General features: G+C 38.9%; 1 protein-coding gene across 1 annotated transcript in view; it reads right to left on the bottom strand.

Annotated features, from left to right (window-relative positions):
• LOC106883197 (uncharacterized) overlaps nucleotides 1-19,823 on the bottom strand; it is a 40,755-nt gene that overhangs the window by 14,418 nt on the left and 6,514 nt on the right. The window lies entirely within an intron of this gene.

The following is a 19,823-nucleotide window of genomic DNA, read 5'->3' on the forward strand; positions in this document are numbered from 1 at the left end:
ACCACATCCTGGATTTCTTTCCGGCTGAGATCCCTTCCTTCAAATTCCATAATTGGTGCAAGTGGACTAATCGAGAACATGCAGTGTTCCACTTCCAGATCCCTGGAATTATCACTGAACGTGTCTGAGGTGAATGCAGATCACACCTTCGGAACAGTGAGTTGACTGCTATGCTTCTGTCCAAGCAGCCGTTTCGTAATCCCAAATGGCTTTATGGCTCTCTCTCCCCTTCTGCCGTTTCGTTTATCATCCAGCCATCCTCAATGTCATTAGAAGCCTCCTTCTCTTGCCTCGTCAAACTTCCGTCTGTAACAATTAAGCTTCTATTTATGTAGATGGATTTTGCTGGCTCTAATAACCCATAAGATGTGAGAGATTTAACTTTTGCCTTCTCAAGGTCGAACGTCTCTGACTCTAGACTGATGCTAGCAGTAGCGATCGTCAGCAGGCCACAATCGACATTCTCCAGTCTATTGCTCGCAAGACTCAGTCAACATTCTTATCAAAATGTTCCTCCTTCTTCACTGGAGTCCCTTTTACTCAGTAATCTTCGGTTAATCTGTGTGAGTCTGGATGTTGCAGCGCCTAGAGGTCTCCACCTATCTCATCATGCATTGATGGCTCATCATGTCGCGCGGTTTCTTGCAAAACTTCCCACAAGTGAATTTCGATTCTATTGTCGATTTGTTTCTGTTTGTCGGTACCAGTTTTTCTATCTGGTTGAGAAATTATCTAGAGATTCTCCTATTGAGAATCGCTAGCGTGTTTTATCCATAGGGCTTGATCTTAGCTTGTTCTGATCCTTTTTTAACTGAAGATGTTGTGTCTCCGAGCAACTCGCGGTTTCTGCAACCGTCATTGGGTTTTCATTGGTTCGTCATTCAGTCTGATTTTATTCCAGATAAAGATTTTCCTTATATAATCCTATTATATGCATCGACACATCATTAGTGATGTGTTTGAGGGCCATTGCTTCTGGTTTTTCAACAATTAGACACCTTTAACCACCCCAAAATTTGAAATCAGAAAACTTTCTGCAAACGGTCAAGCCTTTAAAAATAAAAAAAAATCTAAACACTTTCAGCGTATTTTCAAATTGTATTCTCTACATCTATGGAATGAAATGAGTTTCCTTTTTTCATATATTCTCTCTCTTTATATATATATATATATATATATATATATATATATATATATATATATATATATATATATATACGTGTGTGTGTGTGTGTGTGTGTGTACATATATATATATATATATATATATATATATATATATATATATATGTAACTATGCATGCATGTGTGTATGTATAATGTATGTTATCATGACTGTTATTTCAAGCAGGTAGAGATACTTAGTATGTCATTTGATTAAGTTTAATCCCTCGGCTATTGAATGCTATGTTTGGCCTGCTGTCGCCTGTGTGATTGATTCTGTTATTATCATTCTTAAAATAGTTACATTGGATAATAACAGAATTAATGATACCTTCACAAATTTTATATGTATATATATATATATATATATATATATATATGAAACAAGAAACATTATTTTACTCCACACCCACAGAGATGTAGAAAATAGAAGTGGAAAATAAGCTGTGAGTGTTTAGATTGTTTTATCTTTATAGGCTTGACCGTTTGCACAGATTTTTCTATTTTGAAATTTTGTGACAAAATTTCTGTCTTTTTCACAAGGCTTATTAAAACAAAATGAAAAAAAGGAATATCTGATTTATTTATTCAACATCGGTTGGCATGTATCACTCAACTGTGGCAGACATGAAAGAAAAGTTATCTAAGCTCCCCGCAAAAATTGTACTTCGAATGTTCTAGTCGTTTTGTCATAATTTATAAAATGTTCGGTAATTGAACCTCACAGCTGAGCCATCTCAGATTCTCTACAGAACTTTGTCATTTTGTTTTGCTAGTGGAACTTCTAATCTCATCATTATCCCTTTCTTTTCTTTTCTGTAGTTTCAGCTCAGAGCTGCGGCCATGCTGATGCACCGTCGTTTTGCTACACTGTTATTACTGAGAGCCTCCTCCAATATGTGGCACTTGGAGAAGAATGGAGTTTGATGTAGCTACCCTCATTTGCTCCGCTTGCCGTGATGTAGGTTCATCTGGGACTCTCGACAAGAAGAGGTCCAGCTTTGATTTAAAAACGCCTACATTTACTTTGTAGATGTACAGGTTCCTCAGGCTCTTTAGGAGAGTATTAAAAAGCTGTTGGCCCCTGAAACCCAGGCTGTTGCAGTAACTGGTCCTGAAGCGCGTTGGCGTTGCTGGGATCTTTGGCCCTATTCAGTGTCGTTCCGTTCTGGCATTGGTGTAGCTTTCAATGCCAAAATTTGGCACAATTCCTTCCAGTATCTTCCAGATGTATATTACTGCATACCTCTCCCGCCTTCTCTCCAGGGAGTAGAGTCTAAGCTATTGCAGCCTTTCCCAGTAGCTGAGCAGTTGCAAAGAGACGATCTTCTTTGTGAATCTTTTCTGGATTGCTTCAAGGTCCGCTGTTAATTTCACACTGGTGGGTGACCATAGCTGTTAGCAGTAATCCAGGCAGCTGAGGACGAATGTCCTCCAGAGGACCATCATGGCTTCCTTATCTCTGACTCTGAATGTTCTCAGGATCCAGCCAGCCAGTCGTCTGCACTTTGTCGCCATCCTGATAATGTGCAATTGGAAAGAGGTATCATCACTCATAACGATACCCAGTTCCCTCACTGATTTAGGCTCTGGGATTGAAATTCCCTGTAGACCTGTGTACCCTGTAAGTTTCATATTCAGTTTTGGATGCTGGTAGCGCAGGGCTTGGAATTTTTCAGCACTAAACTGCATATTATTATCCTCAGCCCATCTGTGAATTGAGTCCAACTCCTACTGCAGATGTACAACTTCGATGGGGTTCTGTATTTCCTACGAGACATTCGTATCGTCTGCGTTGTTAGCAAGGGTGGCTATCCAGGCACTTGAGGGCATATCTGAGAGGGCCACTATAAAAAGCAGTGGTCCCAAAACAGTGCCCTGTAGAACACCGCTCACTATTTGTGTTTTCATTGAGGTGGCGCTATTGGCTACAACTGCCTGACTTCTGTCTTTCAGAAAGTGATATAACCACTCTCCAAGTTTTCCAGCTATGTCGAGATCACGCAGTTTGTGGCATATTATACCATGACATATCCATATACAACATACACTGAATACATCTCTGTTAAAAATAAATATCTTCGTATTTTAATGTCGACATATAAGACACTGATATATCATTTTGTATGTCTGCTTTAACTTCTTTGTTATCTGCTATATCTACTTTATTATTTATTATATTTATAAGATTAATGGTCATATATCACGCTACAAATTTAACAAGAACCATGCTTTTATCCTTGTAAAAAAATTTTTTAATATAATACAAATCTACAAATCTACTTTCTACATATTTAATACACAAATTGTTTAAAATTACCTGCTCGTTTGACATAATACAAAGAATATCTGCTTACAGATGAGACATGATTTACTATCAAGTGCGTTAAGTATATACGTGAAATTAAATCTTCGGTTTCGGGATATAACTAAAACCACATTATTGTAATGGCTTCCCAGAAGTATATTGTTTGTACAAGATTGATAGCTTACATAATCACGCGTGTAAACTTTATCTTCTATCTTACTTTCTATCTACGGTCCATCTTATCTCAGTTACGATATCATATCGCTCAGTTGTCTGTGACAGAGTATATCCTTCGATGTACACGCCCGTAAATAACACTCCAAGTCGACTCACGTAGGTAACATATAGAGCCTTGCTCATTGTAAAGTCATGTCTCACTTTTGTATTATCTTCCTTTATAATACTAACTTCTGCACGCAAGTTAAGTTCCCACCATATCAAAACGTAGACTCTGCTCCAGTTACCAGCTGAAATAACTTGACCATATAAACATACATACATACATACATACATACATACATGCATACATATATATACATAGATATATACATAGATATGTGTATATATATTATATATATATATATATATGTATATATATATGTGTGTGTGTGTGTGTGTGTGTGTGTGTATATATATTTATTTATTTATTTATTTATGGGTTTCAGCCAAGTGGCTGTGGTCATGCTGGAGCACCACCGTGATTTTCTGTCTTTATGCTTTGCTATCTTCACGTTCCTTTCATGGCTCTTCTCCTGCACCTGATATAGTCCAATCAAGAGTTTTGATGGAACATCTGGTGTATAAGAGAATTTGACATCGCTGCCCTAAACTGTGTCTCATTTCGAGCCATTGGTTCGTCTGGTATCGTGGAGAGGAAAGCGTCGAGTTTTGTCTTGAAGACCTCCACATCCGTGTCTTGCAGGTCTCTCAAATGTTTTGGCAGGGCATTGAAGAGCTGAGGTCCTCTGAAACCGAGGCTGCTGCAGTATCTTGTTCTTATGTGAAATGCAGTGGACGGCACCTTTGGCACCATGCAGTGGCGACCCGTGCGGGCATTCCTGTAGTACTTGATGCCAAAGTTTGGCACCGGTCCTTCCAGTATTTTCCATATATATATATACATATATATGTATATATATATACATACATACATACATATATATATATATATATCACTCTTACTCTCTACACTCTTACTCTCCTACTCTCTACACTCTTACTCTCTTACTCTCTCACCCTTACTCTCTCACTCTCTTCCCCTCTCTCTCACTCTCTTTCTCTTCCTTTCTTCTTCCCCCCCATACCCCTCTTCCCTCTCTCTCACTCTCTTTCTCTTCCTCTCTTTCTCTTCCTCTCTTTCTCCCCCCATACCCACCTTCCCCTCTTTCTCCCCCCATACCCACCTTCCCCCTCTCTCAATCCCCCTTCCCTCTCTTATACCCACCCTCTCTCCTCTCTTCCTCTCCCCTCCCATACCCATCTTCCCCCTCTCTTACATCCACCTTCCCCTTCTCCCTCCTCGTCAACACCCCCTCATAAGCTCATCCCACCACACCCCAACACACTCCTACTCTACCTTCCCACTCCACCCCATCCAATTCCTTACACCCACCACCCACCCCTACCCACATACCCCACCCTACCCACATACCCCTACCTCTACCCCACACTCCACCCATGCCTTCCCCACCTCCCAACACCCTCACATCACACCACACCAATACCCTTGCATCACACCACGCACACCACACCAATACCCTCGCATCACACCACGCACACACTACAACTGACCAACTACTTTCTTCCTTTCTCCCTTCCCCCATTTTCACACTACATACGTCAAGATCACCAGCAGTCTACCTCCCACACACAGCCCCTCGTTCCCGATCACCGTTTGTTATCTCCCCCTTTCTTAGCTCTCCTGAAATAAGAATTTCTAACTTCCGGTCAGTCATTGTTATGATCGGCCATTATTATGATTGACCGTTGACTGAACACTATTCAATTTTTTTTCTCCGTGTTTTTCTCCTTGTCTCCGTATTCTTTCTGTTGAAGAGCGTAGCTCGAAACGTCAAAGACTTTCCGTATTCCCGAGCGTCATACTAATATATACTTTTGTTATTTACACCACCTGTCCTCGTCTGTTGTTATTTTTTGTATATTCTCCCACATATAATACACGCTCACGTGGTCGCACCAGCTAATCCTGTCTCCTCTCATCACACACTACCAACTTTTGGATTCTACCTTCTTTCCTTCTGGATCTGGACTGTTTGATTCTGAACTTTATACCCTCCGGCTGCACCTCTCCTACCCACGGATTTACACTGGACCCATCTTCTGATTGGAAATCGCTTCAATATACCACGACGTCTAAAAAACTTTTGAACTTTTCCACTTTTGTAAACCTCCTTTATCATCCTTTTTTACCTTACTTTCCTTCACCTACCGTCTCTTCGTACTCTGGATGTTCCTAATCTGTCTTCTCTAATCTGCACCTATTACTTTGTATTCTTCTCCCTCCCTTTCTTTTCTCCTCTCCCTGTCACCCCATTTCTCCCTATTGTCCCATCTTCCTTTTTGCTTTGTTTTTTTCTCCCATCTCGCATATATTTTCTTCTCACAACCCCTTTTTCGTTTTTTCTCCTCATGCCTTTATTTTTTTTCCCCCACACCTGTTAAAAAAGTTTTTTTTCCAGTTTTTTTCCCCCCTTTTTTTCTTTTTTTCCTTTTTTCCACGTCCAATTTTCTCATCACGCTTGTTTTTTTTCCACCACACCTTTTGTAATTCTCCTTCCCACGTCTAATTTTCTTTTCTCTCTCGTTCCATCATGCCTGACTACAAATCTTTCCAACTCACTCTCCACAACCGCCTAAAACTATACCTCCGCACACTTCCCTCTCTATACTTTCAACCTACTATACGACTCTCCTTACTCATATACAAGAAGACTCGTTTCTCTAGTCATATTACGTTTCTCAGTCGCTGCTTACATCACCGCCTCATCCCTAAGGGTTTCCGCCTCCATTTCCACCCCACTCTCCACTCCTCTACCACCATTCTACCCATACTCCGCACCACATCCTACAGCCTTATGCGGGCCACCATTCGCTCCAATCTCTCTAAAATCCACACTATCGACCGCCTTCTTCCTCCAGCCTTTTCCATATTTTTCTCCTCTCTGTCACCCTCCCATGCTCACAATACATTGCGCTTTATCATTCAACTTAATCATCTCTTTCATGCATTTCTTACCGACACTAAGCTCCGCAAACTTCACTCACTCCTCCATTCCTCTACACCTGATGCCACTACCCCAACCCCTCCACCACCCTTCTCCCTCCCTGATGTGCATTCCCCACCCACACCCAACCACCCTGCTTCTCCCACACACACTCCACCCCCTCCCTCCCAGCCCTCCACCATCCCGACCGCCCCTCCTAACCCTACTTCATCCCCTCCTACTTCTATTCCACCCACCCCTTCTCCACTTCAGCCTGTCGTTACCATTCCCCCAGATCTTCCTCTCTCTGAGGCGGAGCGCTCCGTCCTCAATAGGGGTCTGCGCTTCATCCCACTCACTCCATCCTGCAAGGAATTTCAAACCCGTGCTGATGTCCACAGCTTTGTGCGCCGCGTTAGGTTGGGTGCGCTTTTCCATAACACACCACCCGCACCCAACGAGGACTGCTTCACTGACCTGGGCCGACGACCATCCCAGTGGACGCCTGCTCCTGGCCAGTTCCAGGCAGTTGATCTTTTCGCGGGCGCCTGCCAACGCGCTGTGGGCCGGTTTAACTTTTCCAGGCGTCCATCTCGACTCAACATCTCCCCAGCCGAACTCTCGGCCCTTCGATCCCTCCGACGCCGCACGGACATCATCATAAAACCGGCTGATAAGGGTGGAGCCGTGGTAGTATGGCGCGCGGACCTCTACGAGGCCGAAGCTCTCCGTCAACTTCGAGATACCTCATTCTACCGCCCTCTGCCCTCCGACCCCACGCCCAGCTACCAACAGACTGTGTCCTCCACTATCCATGACCTCATCCTCTCCTCCCATCTCCCCGCCACCGCCTCCAACCTTATTGTTCGCACCCCACGCACCCCCACCATTTACTTCCTCCCCAAGATCCATAAACCGAACAACCCTGGCCGCCCCATCGTCTCCGCCTGCAACTGCCCCACCGAGCTTATCTCAAAATACCTAGACCGGGTCCTCGCCCCCCTAGTGGCTTCTCTCCCTTCCCACATTCATGACACTAACCACGCGCTTCGTCTATTCAACTCTTTCTCTTTCCCTCCCGGCCCTTCTAAGCTTCTCTTCACTCTAGACATCCAGAGCCTCTATACAGTGATCCCCCACGACGAGGGGCTGTGTGCCCTGAAGTTTTTTCTAGACCAACGCCCCAACCCACAACCCGACACCTCCACACTCATTCGTCTGGCCGAACTTGTCCTATCTCTCAACTGCTTCTCGTTCGCGGGAGATATCTACCAGCAAACCTCGGGAGTGGCCATGGGGACGAGAATGGGCCCCAACTACGCGAACCTCTTCGTTGGTTATGTTGAGGCCCAAATATTCTCCAGTTTCACTGGTCCCACTCCCGAACTATACGGTCGGTATATCGACGACTGTATCGGTGCCACCTCTCTCTCCCGCGAACATCTTGACTCGTTCCTCTCTTTCGTTCAATCTTTCCATCCTGCCCTCCACTTCTCCTGTACTGTCTCTGACACCTCTGTCCCCTTTCTCGACATTTCGGTCAGCATCCTCCACTCCGCCCTTAGCACCTCCATCCACTACAAACACACAGACTCACACTCCTATCTCAACTTCTCCTCCTCCCACCCTAGACACACAAAACTTTCCATCCCCTATTCCCAATTCCTCCGTCTACGCAGACTTTGTAGCGACAGCCATGACTTTGAGACTCAGTCTCAACTCATGGCTCACCACTTTAGCCTGCGTGGATATCCACCCACCACCATCCACACCGCCCTTGCCAGAGCACGTTCTGTGGACCGTGCATCTGCTCTCTCCCCCCGAACCCGCCCTGCCGTTTCCCGCCTCCCTTTTCCCCTCACCTACCATCCCACCACCCTACCCCTCCAACGCTCCATTCTCCGAGCTTTTCGGCGCCTCCAGTCCGACCCCTCCACCTCCCACATCTTCCCTAATCGACCCCTCCCCTCCTTCAAACGAGCCTACAACCTACGGGACCTCTTGGTCCACAGCTTCTTCCCCAACCCAACCTCCCAACCTGGCTCTTTCCCCTGCTCCCGTCCACGCTGCCGCACTTGCCCTTACCTCTCCAACACCACCCTCCTCACCAGCACCCATCACCGACCCTATCGCATCACCGACTCCTTCACCTGCACGTCTACCAACATCATATATTGCCTCTCCTGCTCTCTCTGCCAATCCCTGTACATCGGACAAACGGGGCGGCGCCTGGCCGACCGATTCGCGGAACACCTCCGAGATATCAACGTCGGCAATGACACCCCGGTGTCACGCCACTTCCGTTCTGCCGGCCACTCCTTGCGGCAACACCTGTCTGTGTTTGGATTGTCCATGCACAGGGGCCATCCGGACTCCCGTTTGCGCCGTGAACAGGGATTAATCTTCTATCTTCGCTCCTTTGCGCCACATGGGCTCAACTCCCCTCCACTCTTCATCTAACCCCCTCCTCCTGTCTCTCTCCCCCACCCTCCCTCCTACCACCCATCTCTCCCCTCCCCCACCTCCTGCTCCGACTCCTACTTCTTTGTACCTCTCTTCATACTTCTCTCCACTCCCACTTCTCTTCACCCCTACTCTTTCTCTCCTCTCTCTTACTCTCTCTCACTCTCTTCTCTCGTACTCCACCCTCCCCCCCTCTCCCGTACTCCCCCCTCTCTCACTCTTACTCTCTACACTCTTACTCTCCTACTCTCTACACTCTTACTCTCTTACTCTCTCACCCTTACTCTCTCACTCTCTTCCCCTCTCTCTCACTCTCTTTCTCTTCCTTTCTTCTTCCCCCCCATACCCCTCTTCCCTCTCTCTCACTCTCTTTCTCTTCCTCTCTTTCTCTTCCTCTCTTTCTCTTCCTCTCTTTCTCCCCCCATACCCACCTTCCCCTCTTTCTCCCCCCATACCCACCTTCCCCCTCTCTCAATCCCCCTTCCCTCTCTTATACCCACCCTCTCTCCTCTCTTCCTCTCCCCTCCCATACCCATCTTCCCCCTCTCTTACATCCACCTTCCCCTTCTCCCTCCTCGTCAACACCCCCTCATAAGCTCATCCCACCACACCCCAACACACTCCTACTCTACCTTCCCACTCCACCCCATCCAATTCCTTACACCCACCACCCACCCCTACCCACATACCCCACCCTACCCACATACCCCTACCTCTACCCCACACTCCACCCATGCCTTCCCCACCTCCCAACACCCTCACATCACACCACACCAATACCCTTGCATCACACCACGCACACCACACCAATACCCTCGCATCACACCACGCACACACTACAACTGACCAACTACTTTCTTCCTTTCTCCCTTCCCCCATTTTCACACTACATACGTCAAGATCACCAGCAGTCTACCTCCCACACACAGCCCCTCGTTCCCGATCACCGTTTGTTATCTCCCCCTTTCTTAGCTCTCCTGAAATAAGAATTTCTAACTTCCGGTCAGTCATTGTTATGATCGGCCATTATTATGATTGACCGTTGACTGAACACTATTCAATTTTTTTTCTCCGTGTTTTTCTCCTTGTCTCCGTATTCTTTCTGTTGAAGAGCGTAGCTCGAAACGTCAAAGACTTTCCGTATTCCCGAGCGTCATACTAATATATACTTTTGTTATTTACACCACCTGTCCTCGTCTGTTGTTATTTTTTGTATATTCTCCTATATATATATATGTATATATATGTATATATATGTATATATATATATAAATATATATATATATATATATATATATATATATATATGTATATATATGTATATATATATATATATATATATATATATATATATGTGTGTGTGTGTGTGTGTGTGTGTGTGTGTGTGTGTGTGTGTGTGTATACATACATATATATATATATATATGTATATATATATATGTATATATATGTATATATATATATATATATATATATATATATATATATATATATAGATATATATATATATATATATAGATATATATATATAGATATAAATATATATATATATATATATATATATATATATATATATATATATATATATATATATATATATATATATAGATATATATATATAGATATAAATATATATATATATATATATATATATATATATATATATATATATATATATATGTGTGTGTGTGTGTGTGTGTGTGTATATATATATATGTATAAAGAGAGAAAAGGATAAAGAAACCAATGGCAAAGTTAGAAATATATTTTATGGATAAAGTCTTACAGCTGTTTGAATACAACGAAAGGGGCAACACTAGCCAGTATACGGTATTACCTGTATCTTTGGGTTTGGTTGAACACAATACCATTCATAACCTTGCATATATATATATATATATATATGTTTATATATATCAATAAATAATACAGAATGGGACAAAACGCAAAACAACCAGACGGGGGATACAAGAAAGGGACAACAAAACATCCAGATAGACGATACAACGAAAACAATGACAGGTCATTCGGAGATTTCTTTCCTCAGTTGAGCTACAGATTATCTTTGCAATTTCGGCTGGTTATACTCGAGATTGCTCCAATATATATATATATATATATATATATATATATATATATATATATATATATATATATATATATATATATATATATATATATATATATATACACACGAGGTGTGTATGAAAAGTTTTGAGCCGTCAAGGACTTTGCGCTTTGAAGACTTGTACCATGTTTCGTGCTTTTGAGGTTGAAGACTTTTCATACAGCCCCCATACACATTTTTAAGAGGTCATGGGCCAACAGGTTTTTGGGATATGACGATATGTCATAAAGCTAAATCCTCTATGCATGGGAAACCTAAGGCAATCACATAAACCGGGATTCCCCACTTTCAATATATATATATATATATATATATATATATATATATATATATATATACATACACACATGTGTTAAGGAATGGAGTAGAAAATATCCGGGCTGCATATGTTTGATAGCGTGCAGAACCTTGGAAAAGGTAAATGTCCATGCAAGTATGTACCTCCGCTGTACACCTCCTTTGGATATTTAGCAATTCCTTGGTCCCGCTCGCTATGAAACATATGTAGCCTGGATATTATCTACTCCATTCCTTAACTGTTGTATTTTTTATTCGTATACCCGGCAACCTTGGTTGCGTGCCGTGAAATATAAAATAATTTTTCTCTGTAAATCGTATTTGGAAACGGAAAATAATCCACAACCTTTCGGTTCAAAAAAGCACTATTGCTCTTGAATGTCGCTTTTTATGTTTTTTACAGATTGCTTGAAGCTCACCTTCTTCCTACACATCGATTCTTGGATCTTATACATATATATACAACGCTAATGCACTGAAGAAATGATTTAACATTATTCTATTCTACCTACTCAGAATTCTTCCAATAGAAGTATCCAGTATTGCCTATTGTTATGTTCCACTTGTAAATCAGTCGAATATATAATTCTTTATGATGGAGAACTTGTTGTCATATCTGAATCTGTCAACGAAGTACAGGAAGTATTCCAAATATGGAACCAGAAGCTAGAATCTCGGGGCAATTTTGTTCGCCGTTGGTTGCGTTGATTTTGTTGAAAATTCTTAGGGGGCGTCTCCCGCAACGTAAGGAATTTTTTCTAATTAGAATTTTTTTTACTGAAGACTTTCGTAAATGGACTTTTGTTCCTGTTTATGGACATTCATGTTAATTATACAGCCAACACCACATTTTGTGGATAAATTATTTGGATCTCGTGGATTACCTATATCGGATTCCCAAGGCCTGGCCAGGAGTTTGAATAGGCCAGAGGACAGTGGACATTTTAACTGTATTTTTTCTAGCTCTGTTGTGGAGTAAGTCTACGAAAAGATATTAGCAGCAGAGACTGAAGGTAGAATTTTGTTTCTGGGACACAGTGGGGGTTCGTTGCTTGTATTTTATCATTATTTTTCACCAAGTAAGGTACCTCCACTGGTCTCGGGGCGATTTTGTTCGCCTTTGGTTGCGTTTGTTTTGTTGAAAAGTCCCTAGGGGGCGTATCCCGCAACGCAAGAATTTTTTCTAACGAAAATATTTTATCAAAGACTTTTGTAACTGGATTTTTGTCTCTGTTTATGGACATTCAAGTACTGAATACTGTTAATTATACAGTGAGAATCGATTTTGTGGAAAAATTATTTGGATATTGTGGATTACCTATATCGGATTACCCAGGACTGGCCAGGAGTTCGAATAGGCCAGAGGACAGCGGACATTTAACTGTGCGATTTTTAACTGTTTTTCTTGCATTTTTGTTTTAATTTTTTCTACAGTTAACTGTGAACATGGAAACAAAAAATAATAATAGCATTACTTTGGAGTGGGAAATCAACCCACTCAAAAAATGGGTGAAAAATTTGAAAGAGAGGACAGTGGTTCTAACGACTTATTCAAGGTCCTTGAACACAATTGTCCTCTTTTCCAGACCAGAGATAGAAGAACAGCTGGTGGAATAAATACCGATGATAAGGCATATTGCTAGGGGTCCCAAATATGCAAATGTATAGTTGCTGTTCGAGACCCCAGAGATGGCGTGTAAGTTCGCCAGCCAGCCCCTGGAAGGGGAAAGAATTCTGTTTCTCCCCTCATTGTGGGAGAAAATGCAAGCGTGCGTGGGTGTGTGGATTGCCGCCAGGCGTTAAGCCCGAATGGATAGCAGAAACTGTCGGACGAGGACTTGGTGGCAGTAAGGACACCAAATTGTTAAATGTAAAAATGTCGCCGGCGGCTGTACATCTGTCAGGCGGGACCTTGATGACTGCTATAAAGCAGGAAAGTATACTAGCCCTTATATATTTAATACTCAATATTTCATATATTCAATAAGACATTCAATACTTCATTTCATTTTACTATTTATATTATATATTCCATATTCTATATCCCACATTAATTTTATAAGAATGTAAATAAAACATAAAAAACAAACAGAGCTGGAACTATTTTAAATAATATATTCCTCTATACACTATCATACAAACCCCTTTTTTAAAATTTTTATTTATATATATGTACTCTTTTACTCTTTTACTTGTTTCAGTCATTTGACTGCGACCATGCTGGAGCACCGCCTTTATAGTCGAGCAAATCGACCCCAGGACTTATTCTTTGGAAGCCTAGTACTTATTCTATCGGTCTCTTTTGCCGAACTGCTAACTTACGGGGACATAAGCACACCAGCATCGGTTGTCAAGTGATGTTGGGGGGGGGAGACAAACACAGACACACAAACATGTATTATACACAGACATACATATGTATATATACATATATATATATATATATATATATACGTCGAGCTTCTTTCAGTTTCCGTCTACCAAATCCACTCACAAGGCTTTGGTCGGCCCGAGGCTACAGTAGAACACACTTGCACAAGGTGCCACGCAGTGGGACTGAACCCAGAACCATGTGGCTGGTAAGCAACCTTCTTACCACACAGCCACTCCTGCGCCTGTATGTATGTATATATATATATATATATATATATATATATATATATATATATATATATATATATATATATATATATATATATATATATATATATATATATATATATATATATATATATATATATATATATATATATATATATATATATATATATATATATATATATATATATATATATATATATATATATATATATATATATATATATATATATATATATATATATATATATATATATATATATATATATATATATATATATATATATATATATATATATATATATATATATATATATATATATATATATATATATATATATATATATATAATACACACACACACACATATATGTATGTATGTATATGTGCATATTCATAGCTATTATATAAAAGTCAACGTCATTATGTGTGTTCATGCGTTACTAATACATTCGAAAACTACTACACCGATCCTAATGAAATTTGGAACACAAAAATCCAAACCTAGGGAGAAGGGTAATGCTGTGTGCTTCATACAATTTCATGGACAAAATTACTGAATGGATCCTTATGATATTTGGAACTTAGATTCAATGCATAAGGGCAGGTATAATGCAGTAGCTTTGGTTTGAATTTGAGATGGCTTAAAGGTGGCAGAACCCCCGTGAAAATTCACAAATTTTTGATGTTGATGAAATTTCAACCATGGGTAATTGACACACATCAAGAAGTATTCTCAAAGTTTCTACTTCTCATGAGGATTCTAACACTCCCTAATGGGGGCCTTAACTCCCAAATTTTAGTCATTTTTTATGTTCCAAAACTATTACAAAAGTACTGAATGGATCTTTATGAAATTTGGAAATTATATTCTATGCATAAGGGCCATAACTCCCATGAAAATTCATATATTTTTGCTGTTGATGAAATTTTAACCATACATATTACATACAAATGAAGTAATATTTCTAAAATTTCATCTTCTTAGAAGTTAGAAAGACCCCTTCATGGGGACGTAACATCCACAATTTAGTTATTTTATCTAAGCAAAGACGCATACAGTTGTACTCTTGAAGCGTCACCCGAGCGTAGAAGATGAGCGTTATTTGTAATAAATGGTACAAGAGTGTAAGAGTTTGCTTTGAGATATACTTAGATTATGATTTCTGCAATGTGGTTCATAAATTGTCGAGTAAATGAGAGGCATCTTTGCCTCCACTGATACAGTTACAAAGTGTTCAGTAAAGTTATTTGGTTGCAGACCTCCTTTGAGTTTTTTTTATTATCACTGGGTCACACATAGTCCCCCGATGGTAAGATTGATTTCAAGGCCTTCCCAGATAAGTGATTGGTTATTGAAAGACTTTTATAGATTGTAGATTTATTCTGTCCAGTTACCTATCGGTATAGTGGTCATTTGCAAACTCCAGAGATGACACTTTCATTTCCCCTTAGCCTTCACGTCACACAGTTGTTAATGTTTATTTGAGTTGGGTCACGCCCTTCCGATTGCTATAGATCCGTAATGCATCTTACGGCTGTGCCTGTCACCTGTATGGTGAGGAATTCTACAATAGGGAGTAGTAACGACTAGGGTAGGGTAGCTGACTGCTTATTATGACCATTCGTCTTTTGGTTTCCTGTAGTTTTGCTCTCTTTTACAAACCCAATGAGCATACATATATTTCCTATTTCAAAGAAATTCGAACAATACATATAAGACCCAACTTAAAAAGATTCTCAACAATTCAACTTCTCTGGTTGACATTATGACACCCACCCCCAATAGGGACCTTAACTCCCACATTTTAGAGCTCCATGATCTCCATTTTTCAGGAGCAAAATCCTTTTAACAGCTTCCATAAGACTGGAATTTTGGAATCTGCACATAAAGATCAGTAGTATGGGATACATATGTCATGATTAGAATTTTCTAGGGTGTGTAAAGAGGGAAAGAACCCTCATCTGCAATTTTGATGAAATTCGAATCATAGGTATTCCAGTTCATTACAGAAAATATAACAGAAAAGTCTAATTCTTCAACTGCATGTAACATGGGCAACGCCGGGTATCTCTGCTAGTCATATTAATAAATTGATCATGTTAATTATTACAATTACATTTCTACAAAATTTATATATTACATGTTTGTACTTTATTGCTTCATATTACTTTACATATATTTGATATATACTCTAGTAATATGTAGAGAAATGATAAGTTGAGGCGTCTAATGAAGATGAAACCTTTTCATTTCTAGAATTGATTACATGATACCTGAAAGATGGTGAATTGATTTGGTAGACGGAAGCTGAAAGAAGTCCGTCGTATATATATATATATATATATATATATATATATATGTATTATAAGGTTTTTAAACTTTTAAATTTTCATATTCAAAAGAGACAGAGACTTCAAATTCGATATACCGATTTATTCACAACTCTATGTTAACATTTCTGTGCCAAACTTATCCAGTGACTGGTCCATTGGATTTAGACATTTGGCACTTCTTCAGGAGTGGTTACCATTCGAACAAAACACGAAAAAACACATACATAACACTTATTAAATGATCTCAAGATGTGATGAAGTACAGCATGATGTCTCATGTATGTTTATGTATGTGCAATTATGCATATATGGATGAGTGCATATAAGTGTGTGTGTGTGTGTGTATATATGAAAGATATGCATATATGTGTACATATATACATATGTGTGTGTAAGTGTGTATATATATATATATATATATATATATATATATATATATATATATATATGTATATATATATATATGTATATGTGTATATGTATGTGTATGTACATATGTATGTATATGTGTATGTTTGTTGTATTTGTATGTAAGTGTGTATATATATATATATATATGTATGTACATATATATATATATATATATATATATATATATATGTGTGTGTGTGTGTGTGTGTATGTACGTATATGTGTATACATATGTATATGTATGTGTATGTGTGTGTGTATGTATATATGGATAGGTATACGGGTAAAGTGTATGTATGCATATGTATACGGATAAAGGAACGGGTAATATAGTATAGTAAAGAGAAATAAACAAAATAATTAATTAATCTAGTGGAAATCCACAGGAGAGCAATAAAAATAGAAAATTAAGGAGTTATCTCCCCTATAATAACAAAGACGAAAGCTAACGAGATTCTAAAGACTTAATAATAGTTATGTATGTGTTTTTTCGTGTTTTGTTCGAATGGTAACCACTCCTGAAGAAGTGCCAAATGTCTAAATCCAATGGACCAGTCACTGGATAAGTTTGGCACAGAAATGTTAACATAGAGTGGTGAATAAATCGATATATCGAATTTGAAGTCTCTGTCTCTTTTGAATATGAAAATTTAAAAGTTTAAAAACCTTATAATATAAATATAAATTGTGAGAACGACCCTTAAGGAATCTAGTTAATGATCTCCTAAGGTAAGTTCTTATGCTATATTGGTAACGGTTGCTACATCCTCTGGGGAAATTATTATAATTTCTCGTCTTCAATAGACGCAGATAAATAACCGCTGCCAATGGAGACTTTCAACATTGATATATCCATGAAAGATATACCTATCCCACCAAAGAAAATCTACATGGAGCAGCTTATCCATTAGACGCATTCTTTCATAAATCTAGGAATAATCCGCCTTACAACCATAGACTAGATAAGTTTGAGGAAGAGATATGGTCAGTTGTAAAGAACATCAAATTCAATATGTCACAGAGAAAGAACACACACATGAGATACATAGAAGAAATCATCAGAGAAATAAAGAATACCAATAAAGTCCTAGTAAAATCAGATAAAACAGGGAACATATATAAATTGACTAAACAGAACTACAACAACCTACTGCAGAAGGAAATTGAGAAGAATTAAAAAATAGCAAACTGGAAAGTACTTAAGGAAGCTAACATACAAACTAAAGAAATAATGGAAAAGTATAACTTGACCGATAGGACGGAACCGTTGGTACCAAGAGAACCAAGATTTATACTCAAGGACCATAAAGTAAATTTCTGGACACAGCCATCACTAAGACTCATATGCCCAACGAGATCGGACATAGGAATATTAAGCAAGAACATTATAAATAACTATCTACCCACAATAACCACTAAGTTAAAGTTAGAATTATGGTCTAGTACAGACCAAGTAATTAATTGGTTTAGATCAATTGAACATAAAGAAGAAACAAAATTTATCCAATTTGATATAGCTAACTTTTATAGATCAATTAACCCAATAGTACTAAACAAGGCAATGTGGTTCTTCCATAAAAAAGCAGGCCTCACTAAAGAAGAATTTAAAGTTATAACAGCAGCAAGGAAATCGTTTATTAGCTTTAAAGATAAGATATGGGTAAGGAAAGATACCCCTGGCGCATTTGATGTTGCCATGGGAAGTTCCGACTCAGCTCAAATAGCTGATATGGTGGGATCATTTATCATTTATGAATTAAATGATCAATTCCCTAGGGTTAGGGTGGGATTTGTATAGAGACGACTGCCTGTTATATGTTAGGAATTGCTCGAACCAGGAACTACAGAGAATTAAGGGTAGGCTGGCCAGATTTTTCAGCAGAATGGGGATGGGTATAGTTTATGAAGATGATGTCTCAGTAGCAAATTTCCTAGATGTAACATTAGATATTAAGAATAAAACATATAGACCATACCACAAACCCCTAACAAACCTACAGTATATAAGTAAATCAAGTAACCATCCTAGGGCTATAATAGAGAATCTAGTAAAAAATATATCTTTAAGACTCTCCAAACTATCTGCTAACAATAGGGTATTTAATAATGAAGCTAATTTCTATAATGCAGCACTAAATAAGGCAGGATATAAAGAAAGGGTCTCCTATATTGAAAATGGTAGCAAAGGAATTGAAACAACTGACAATAATAATAATAATAATAATAATAATAATAATAATAATAATAACAATAATAGGAATAAACACAAAGTAAATAAACTAAATAAACCAAAGTACCCTCATAAAAACAACATAGATAACTTAAAATTCTTTAAAAACAATATTAATAACCATGAGGATAATAATAAGGATAATAAAATCTGGCTCATAATCCCATTTGGGAGAAATATCAGGAGTAATCTGATAGCTAAGTTTAGAGAAGTGATAGGTAGACACTTCCCAAGGAGCTCACACTATGGTAAGATTATAAACACACATATAATCAGATTTGGATTTTCAAATACTAGGAACATAGCACAGATAATAGCAGCACATAACATTAAAATACTTGAGTCTAGGGAAACAGGTAGGAATGAGAATTTGAATAATAATATAAATGGCAGTAATAATAATAATAATAATAATAATAATAATAATAATAATAATAATAATAAAACTATATAAAAAAAAAAAGAAATGGAACAAAATAGTAAGTACATATATTGAATAATTACGCATACACTCGAACGTGTACACAATGATATATACGTTTTGATACCCATAGAATTACACATGCATCTTAATGTTTACACAACTACGTGAAAATCACAGGACACACTCACGCATACGAAAACACATATCACAAACGAAGCAAAACCAAAACTTTTTTCTCTT

This window comes from Octopus bimaculoides, chromosome 2 (assembly GCF_046866305.1).
Source record: "Octopus bimaculoides isolate indiv1 chromosome 2, ASM4686630v1, whole genome shotgun sequence".
Taxonomy (NCBI): domain Eukaryota; kingdom Metazoa; phylum Mollusca; class Cephalopoda; order Octopoda; family Octopodidae; genus Octopus; species Octopus bimaculoides.